Below are 9,908 nucleotides of genomic sequence, written 5' to 3'. Positions count from 1 at the left end.
AAAACGACCTTGCAGGTGACCAAGAACACGATGGTCACTCTGACAGAGCTCCGGAGTTCATCTGTGGAGATGGGAGAACCTTCCAGAATGACAACCATCTCTGCAGCACTCCACCAATCAGGCCTTTATGGTAGAGTGGCCAGACAGAAGCCACTCTTCAGTAAAAGACACATGACAGCATTCTTGGGAGTTTGCCAAAAGGACTCTGACCATGAGAAACAAGATTCTCTGGTCTGATGAAACCAAGAAGGATCTCGTTGGCCTGAATGCCAGGCTTCACGTCTGGAGGAAACCAGGCACCGCTCATCACCTGGCCAATACCATCCCTACGGTGAAGCATGGTGGTGGCAGCATCATGCTGTGGGGATGTATTTCAGCGGCAGGGACCGGGAGACTAGTCAGGATCAAGGGAAAGATGAACAGAGCAAAGTACAGAGAGATATAGATCAAAACCTGCTCCAGAGCGCTCAGGTCCTCAGACTGGGGCGAAGGTTCACCTTCCAACAGGACAACGACCCTAAACACAGAGCCAAGACAACACAGGAGTGGCTTCGGGACAAGTCTCTGAATGTCCTTGAGTGGCCCAGCCAGAGCCCAGACTTGAACCCGAGCGAACATCTCTGGTGAGACTTGAAAATAGTTGTGCATTGAGGCTCCCCATCCAACCTGACAGATCATGAGAGGAAATGCAGAGAAGAATGGGAGAAACTACCCAAATACAGATGTGTCAAGCTTGTAGCGTCATACCCAAGAAGACTCAAGGCTGTAATCGCTGTCAAAGGTGCTTTAACATAGTACTGAGTAAATGTCTGAATACTTATGTAAATGTGATATTTCATATTTTATTTTATACATTAGCAAACATTTCCTAAAACCTCTTTTTGCTTTGTCGTTATACAGTATTGTGTTTAGAATAAGGCTGCAACGTAACAAAATGGAAAAAGTGAATGGGTCTGCATACTTTCCAAATGCACTGTATTTAAACGTTAACTCAGTAAAATACCCCGTAATGACAAAGCAAAAAAAAGGTTTTTAGAAATGTGCGTTTATTTATTTTTCCAGTGTATGTTTGCACCGTGTTACTGGAGGAGAATGGGTAGAATGTTGGTAAGTATGCACTTTATACGTACAGTTCATGTTGTGACCAGGAGATGGTGGTATTGTTCAACAGGATTAAGGATGATTGTTTTTCTAAGGATTTACTTGTGATTATTACTTTTCCCAGTGACTTCACAAAGCAATGTTAATTGAAATGCTACATTTCACAAAAACAAAACCGAATGTGTAAATCTATCAACTTTTTATTTGACATTCATTTAAGAGGTATCAAAAATCTACTTGCATAGATATTTGGAGGATAATTTAGGGGCCACCAAATCCACCTTTCATCCGGATGGATACATCCTATTTTTTTCATCCAGTGCCCTATACTACACCAATTTCCCTTTGAATGGCAGCCTATGGACAAAGGTCTGGTTGCCTGCACAGTGAAAAATTATAATTCGTGGGAGGCTTGAAGGGAGGAGAAACCAAAGTGTAAGTTGTATCTATCCTCCCTGAAAAGAGGTCCTGACATTCACTTACTCTTTTCTCTCCTTCCAGTTTTTAGAGTCTGTTCTTTGAGCTGGGATAGAAAAGCAGTAGCAGTAGTGGTGATAGATCAGACTGCACCACCATTGTCTCCCGGGCAGGTCACCAACCCCCAGGCTGGGACTATGCATGTAGATGAGCCCAGGGCAGATGTCCACAAATATTTTGGGGTTTGTTGCGGGGAGTCCGCCGAACAAAAAGGGTTGTCCGTGCCTAACCCGAGGAGGTTCCTCTCCTTGGGGACTTCCTATTCTGTCTGGGTGCCAAATTCTTTCAGAGGAGAGGACCAAGCAAGGTTTTATACCATTAGGCTTGATATCAAGGAGAGTGCTGGAGTCGCAGTGGGAGAATGTGTACAGATGTCCCAGCAGAGTCACAAGTTCATGACCCTGGTGTGTTGCAGGCACACCCTCGTTGCATCTCATTATCAGGCTTTGGCTATGACCCTGCGTGATATTAGTATAGGGCCTACATGTGTACTGTTGCCCAAATCTAATGCTTCTTTCTTGATTGATCTGTTGGGACTGCAGCATAATGGTACCAGCATTATTATACATGTTCAGTGGCTGTTCATGGGTTTTGCAGGTTTACAGAACTATCATAATTTTCTTGGAAACAAAGAGGGTTGATTACAAACATTTGCTCCCAAAATCCTCCTGAAATCAGTCACTCCAATCCATCCTGGCCACTAAATCACCTTTAAGTAATAATCGTATTATCCTAGCTTTAAGCAGGATACCTTTTCAAGGTAAAGGGATCACCGTAAAGTGCTGTTGCCTCTATCCCTTAAGTGACACTTTATCCTCAGGTGTCACCTGCCAGACATAAATCTGAATGTGTTCCTGTGGCTAATGAAGAAAGATCTTTATCTTCAAATTCCAATGCAATGAACTGACAAAAAACTCTTCCAAATAAATAATTATCTTGTTTATGATTACCATTTAAAGGCTTCTGTTTAGATATTACTGTAGGCACCCTCAAATACACTTTGAGGTAAAAAATAAAAAAGTTAAAAAAAGTTTAGAAGGCAATGTTTTATACTCGCAATAAAAATCTGCATGAGCAAGTTTGTGAAATGCATTTATGAAAAGTGTGAAAAAATGTTTTTCTTGGGAACAAGTAGATTGAGGTGCTCTTGTTGCTTTTTGTCTGTGTTCTGTCGAGGGATGGAGGAAGGGAGGGAGAGAGAGAGAGAACAGACAAGCCCCAACACGAGGCTTAAGGGATTAAGTTCATTCTCACTGCCAGTCTGTTCGTCACCTAACCGATGCCCTCCACCATGCAGCCTTCTCAATGTGCTACCGTGTTTTGTGATTGGCCGATCCAGTCCACTGAACAATAATAAGAAGGATCAGTGGCTCCAGAGAAAATATCCCCAGGCTAGGAGTAGCTTCCTATTCAAACTTAGTTCAAGTTGCATAGGCCTTGTTCCCACATAGATGCACTTGGTGGCCGACATAGGTGGCATATGTAATGTTATGTTACGTTTTTTCACAACCATTGCTTGATTCTAAGAGTCTTGCATGGACAAGTATGGATTAGCAACCAAGGAAATGTTCTGGTTGATGTCACAGACATCCATCCTAGACGGAACATTTGTCAATCTGAGATGTCTATGACCTGTATAGTAGACTTTTATAGATTTTTTTTTTTTTAATTGGTCTAAGATCAGCCCATTCAAGTGTTAAATCAGTGAGCAAGTTGCTCTTATACACTGTAACTGTTCAAACTCTTTGGTCATCAAGTCTATCTTTGTTCCTAAAGTCTTTGTTCAGACTCCCTTTTTTTTAACACCGGGTACTTGTGATACAGCCAAGCTCCATGGAGTAGCATGATCTTGTTAAGAGCTCTTCATTTCAAATCAAGCTCTTCTTTCCCGTGTTTGTCCTTTGTATTATCTCCTCAGAGGTCCATGTTGAGATGGTCAGTGGTTGGTTGATAATACACAATACAGCTAGGGCCCCTAAATCCACACTACAGGACCTCCAGAACTACAACTAGGACCTCTGAATCCACAATACAGGGCCTCCAGAACTACAACTAGGACCTCTGAATCCACAATACAGGGCCTCCAGAACTACAACTAGGGCCTCTGAATCCACAATACAGGGCCTCCAGAACTACAACTAGGACCTCTGAATCCACAATACAGGGCCTCCAGAACTACAACTAGGGCCTCTGAATCCACAATACAGGGCCTCCAGAACTACAACTAGGGCCTCTGAATCCACAATACAGGGCCTCCAGAACTACAACTAGGGCCTCTGAATCCACAATACAGGGCCTCCAGAACTAAAATACAGAACCTCCTGAACTAAAATACAGGACCTCCTGAACTAAAATACAGAACCTCCTGAACTAAAATACAGGACCTCCTGAACTAAAATACAGGACCTCCTGAACTAAAATACAGAACCTCCAGAACTAAAATACAGGACCTCCTGAACTACAATACAGGACCTCCTGAACTAAAATACAGGACCTCCTGAACTAAAATACAGGACCTCCTGAACTACAATACAGGACCTCCAGAACTAAAATACAGGACCTCCAGAACTAAAATACAGGACCTCCTGAACTAAAATACAGGACCTCCTGAACTAAAATACAGGACCTCCTGAACTACAATACAGGACCTCCAGAACTAAAATACAGGACCTCCTGAACTAAAATACAGGACCTCCTGAACTAAAATACAGGACCTCCTGAACTAAAATACAGGACCTCCTGAACTACAATACAGGACCTCCAGAACTACAATACAGGACCTCCTGAACTACAATACAGGACCTCCTGAACTAAAATACAGGACCTCCTGAACTAAAATACAGGACCTCCTGAACTAAAATACAGGACCTCCTGAACTAAAATACAGGACCTCCTGAACTACAATACAGGACCTCCTGAACTACAATACAGGACCTCCTGAACTACAATACAGGACCTCCAGAACTACAATACAGGACCTCCTGAACTAAAATACAGGACCTCCTGAACTAAAATACAGGACCTCCTGAACTACAATACAGGACCTCCTGAACTAAAATACAGGACCTCCTGAACTACAATACAGGACCTCCTGAACTAAAATACAGGACCTCCTGAACTAAAATACAGGACCTCCTGAACTACAATACAGAACCTCCTGAACTACAATACAGGACCTCCAGAACTAAAATACAGGACCTCCTGAACTAAAATACAGGACCTCCTGAACTAAAATACAGGACCTCCTGAACTAAAATACAGGACCTCCTGAACTAAAATACAGGACCTCCTGAACTAAAATACAGGACCTCCTGAACTAAAATACAGGACCTCCTGAACTACAATACAGGACCTCCTGAACTAAAATACAGGACCTCCTGAACTACAATACAGAACCTCCTGAACTACAATACAGGACCTCCTGAACTAAAATACAGGACCTCCTGAACTACAATACAGAACCTCCTGAACTACAATACAGGACCTCCTGAACTAAAATACAGGACCTCCTGAACTAAAATACAGGACCTCCTGAACTAAAATACAGGACCTCCTGAACTAAAATACAGGACCTCCTGAACTACAATACAGGACCTCCAGAACTACAATACAGGACCTCCAGAACTACAATACAGGACCTCCTGAACTAAAATACAGGACCTCCTGAACTAAAATACAGGACCTCCTGAACTAAAATACAGAACCTCCAGAACTAAAATACAGGACCTCCTGAACTAAAATACAGGACCTCCTGAACTAAAATACAGGACCTCCTGAACTAAAATACAGGACCTCCTGAACTAAAATACAGGACCTCCTGAACTAAAATACAGGACCTCCTGAACTAAAATACAGGACCTCCTGAACTAAAATACAGGACCTCCAGAACTACAATACAGGACCTCCTGAACTACAATACAGGACCTCCTGAACTACAATACAGGACCTCCTGAACTAAAATACAGGACCTCCTGAACTAAAATACAGGACCTCCTGAACTAAAATACAGGACCTCCTGAACTAAAATACAGGACCTCCTGAACTACAATACAGGACCTCCTGAACTACAATACAGGACCTCCAGAACTACAATACAGGACCTCCTGAACTAAAATACAGGACCTCCTGAACTACAATACAGGACCTCCTGAACTACAATACAGGACCTCCTGAACTACAATACAGGACCTCCTGAACTACAATACAGGACCTCCAGAACTACAATACAGGACCTCCTGAACTAAAATACAGAACCTCCTGAACTAAAATACAGGACCTCCTGAACTAAAATACAGGACCTCCTGAACTAAAATACAGGACCTCCTGAACTAAAATACAGGACCTCCTGAACTAAAATACAGGACCTCCTGAACTAAAATACAGGACCTCCTGAACTAAAATACAGGACCTCCTGAACTAAAATACAGGACCTCCTGAACTAAAATACAGGCCTTTGGGAACCTCCCTGATGAGTAAACAGAGACACAGGGCTTGTTAAATCTGACTGACTAGGAGAGTGGCTCTGTGAATGGATCCCACAAGGATTAATTAAGACCATAGATAGCTGTAGAGACCAGAGAGGCTCTGTGAACTGAACTGGCCTTGGTCTCTTCATTGATGTTGTTGTCACTGAGTACTTTGAGTTGGATGGGGACCTCACAGCCTTACACCCCTTTGAATCCAGTTCAGTAGTGTCTCACACTTGAGAGGTGTCTGTCTAGCTGGTCCGATGAGAGGTGTCTCTCTTGTGAGAGATGTGCTTGAGAAGGTGAAGACACCTCCAGATTAGTGTAGAGAGAAGGATCCAGTGTCTCAGTCTATTGATAAGGCAGCAGCTCTGAGGGCTCTCTGGGTGTATTGATGAGGCAGCAGCTCTGAGGGCTCTCTGGGTGTATTGATGAGGCACCAGCTCTGAAGGCTCTCTGGGTGTATTGATGAGGCAGCAGCTCTGAGGGCTCTCTGGGTGTATTGATGAGGCAGCAGCTCTGAGGGCTCTCTGGGTGTATTGATGAGGCAGCAGCTCTGAGGGCTCTCTGGGTGTATTGATGAGGTACCAGCTCTGAAGGCTCTCTGGGTGTATTGATGAGGCAGCAGCTCTGAAGGCTCTCTGGGTGTATTGATGAGGCAGCAGCTCTGAGGGCTCTCTGGGTGTATTGATGAGGCAGCAGCTCTGAAGGCTCTCTGGGTGTATTGATGAGGCAGCAGCTCTGAGGGCTCTCTGGGTGTATTGATGAGGCAGCAGCTCTGAAGGCTCTCTGGGTGTATTGATGAGGCAGCAGCTCTGAAGGCTCTCTGGGTGTATTGATGAGGCAGCAGCTCTGAAGGCTCTCTGGGTGTATTGATGAGGCAGCAGCTCTGAAGGCTCTCTGGGTGTATTGATGAGGCAGCAGCTCTGAGGGCTCTCTGGGTGTATTGATGAGGCAGCAGCTCTGAGGGCTCTCTGGGTGTATTGATGAGGCAGCAGCTCTGAAGGCTCTCTGGGTGTATTGATGAGGCAGCAGCTCTGAAGGCTCTCTGGGTGTATTGATGAGGCAGCAGCTCTGATGGCTCTCTGGGTGTATTGATGAGGCAGCAGCTCTGAAGGCTCTCTGGGTGTATTGATGAGGCAGCAGCTCTGAAGGCTCTCTGGGTGTATTGAAGAGGCAGCAGCTCTGAGGGCTCTCTGGGTGTATTGATGAGGCAGCAGCTCTGAGGGCTCTCTGGGTGTATTGATGAGGCAGCAGCTCTGAAGGCTCTCTGGGTGTATTGATGAGGCAGCAGCTCTGAAGGCTCTCTGGGTGTATTGATGAGGCAGCAGCTCTGATGGCTCTCTGGGTGTATTGATGAGGCAGCAGCTCTGAAGGCTCTCTGGGTGTATTGAAGAGGCAGCAGCTCTGAGGGCTCTCTGGGTGTATTGATGAGGTACCAGCTCTGAGGGCTCTCTGGAACAATAGGGAGTCATTGAGACTTTCTTCTTCTGCAGAGTATTTTGCTCATAGGAGGAATCGTTTACTATTACTTGTCCCTTGGCTAGGCCAATTAGGGACTGCATAGGTTGGTTAAAAAGCACTTTGAGACAACTGCTGATGTTAAAAGGGCTTTATAAATATATTTGATTGATAACATATTTTGTATTGTCACACATGGTTGTTTAAGTGTAACAGAAATTTGATTATGTGAGAATCAAAATGAATTACATTCAGCTATAGGTACACTACATGACCAAAAGTATGTGGACACCTGCTGGTTGAACATCTCATTCCAAAATCATGGGCATTAATATAGAGTTGGTCCCCCCTTTGCTGCTATAACAGCCTCCACTACACTGGGAAGGCTTTCCACTAGACGTTGGAACATTGCTGAGATTCAGCCACAATAACATTAGTGAGGTCGGGCACTGATGTTGGGCGATTAGGCCTGGCTCGCAGTCGGCGTTCCAATTAATCTCAAAAGTGTTTGATTGGGTTGCGGTCAGGGCTCTGTACAGGCCAGTCAAGTTCTTCCACGCAGATCTCGACCAACCATTTCTGTATGGACCTCGCTTTGCGCACGGGGGCGTTGTCATGCTCAAACAGGAAAGGGCGTTCCCAAACTGTTACCATATTGTCATTGTATGCTGTAGCGTTAAGATTTCCCTTCACTGGAACTAAGAGGCCTAGCCCGAACCATGAAAAACAGCTCCAGACCATTATTCCCCCTCCATCAAACTTCACAGTTGACACTATGCATTCTGGCAGGTAGCGTTCTCCTGGCATTCGCCAAACCCAGAATCGTCCGTCGGATTGTCAGGTGGTGATTCATCACTCCACAGAACGCCTTTCCACTGCTCCAGAGTCCAATGGTGGCGAGTTTTACACCATTCCAGCCGTTGCTTCCAGAGGCAGTTTGGAACTCGGTAGTGAGTGTTGCAACCGAGGACAGACGATTGTTACGCGCTACGTGTTTCAGCACTCGACGGTCCCGTTCTGTGAGCTTGTTTCCACTTCACAATAACAGCACTTACAGTTGACCGGGGCAGCTCTAGCAGGGCAGAATTTTGACGAACTGACTTGTTGGAAAGGTGGCGTCTTATGACGGTGCCACGTTGAAAGTCACTGAGCTCTTCAGTAAGGCCATTCTACTGCCAATGTTTGTCTACGGAGATTGCATGGCTGTGTGCTCAATTTTATACACCTGTCAGCAACGGATGTGGCTGAAATTGCCAAATCCACTAATTTGAAGGGATGTCAAAATACTTTTGTATATATAGTGTATATGGTTTCAGTTTATACTGAACAAACATCATCAACCGCACACGCAGAAAAGCTCAGTAGTTCATGCAATGCAAGTGGCTACCCTGTTTTTGTAACACAAATTATTCTCCTTATTCCTAAATCTCTGACAAAACATGGTACATACAAACCTTTGATACTCACCCATGTAGACTAATCTGGAAATATTACCCCCAGCCTCCCCGTGGGATAACTATTGTAGAATAATTGGTCGCTAGTTTGTTTAGTGCAAAAGGAGAGGCCTACTAACACAAACAATTGCATTACAGTTAGCGGCCCCAATTATCTGAAACAACCCGGGATTGTGTTGATTAGCATAGAGTTATGCAAATCTGTGCTGTGAGTTGCATTGTTGCACACATACATGCCTGGAGAGGCCTGGCTGGCCTAGCCTGTAAACACCCTACCTGCATTCTTCTCCTGCCCCACATGTCCCCCAGCACCAGATCACTACATAAAGCCTAGGTTAAAGGGAATAATCCCATGGACGACCTCGCTTTGTCACCTCACTTCTCTGAAACAGAGGGGGGGACGGAGGGATAGAGGGGGAGAGGGGACCAAGAATAAGTAAGCGCAGCTCCAAATTAAATCCACGACACTGAATGGACATTTGACCTCTGGTTTCAAATGGAGAAGAGAGAGAGGAGAGAAGGAAACACTCTATAACTCTGAAACTGAAACCTCAAACAGAACCAATCAGCTACTCTTTTAGGCTTTTTAACTCTAGACTGAAACCCCAAACAGAACCAATCAGCCCCTCTTTTAGGCTTTATAACTCTAGACTGAAACCTCCACTAAAGGCCCAGAGTGTTGTGTTGCTAACTGTTCCTCTCTCTTCTCTTCCTCCGTACATTAATCTTCTTCCCCCCGTTTGAGTCCGCGTCCTCCTCACCGGCTCCCCCTATTGTCACGCTCCTCATTGTAATGTGAGCCTCACTTCATCTCTATGCAACGGCAGGCAAGAGTGTCTTCTCCTCTCCTTTTTCTCCCCTCCTCTCTTAATTGCCTGAGCTCAGACCACCAGTATGCTTCTCCTGCAGATGTCTCGCTCCTTAATTTGCGTAGAGAGCACAATCAGAC

The sequence above is a fragment of the Salvelinus namaycush genome, chromosome 5 (genome assembly GCF_016432855.1).
Source record: "Salvelinus namaycush isolate Seneca chromosome 5, SaNama_1.0, whole genome shotgun sequence".
NCBI lineage: Eukaryota > Metazoa > Chordata > Actinopteri > Salmoniformes > Salmonidae > Salvelinus > Salvelinus namaycush.
Note: the sequence above shows the minus strand (reverse complement) of the source record.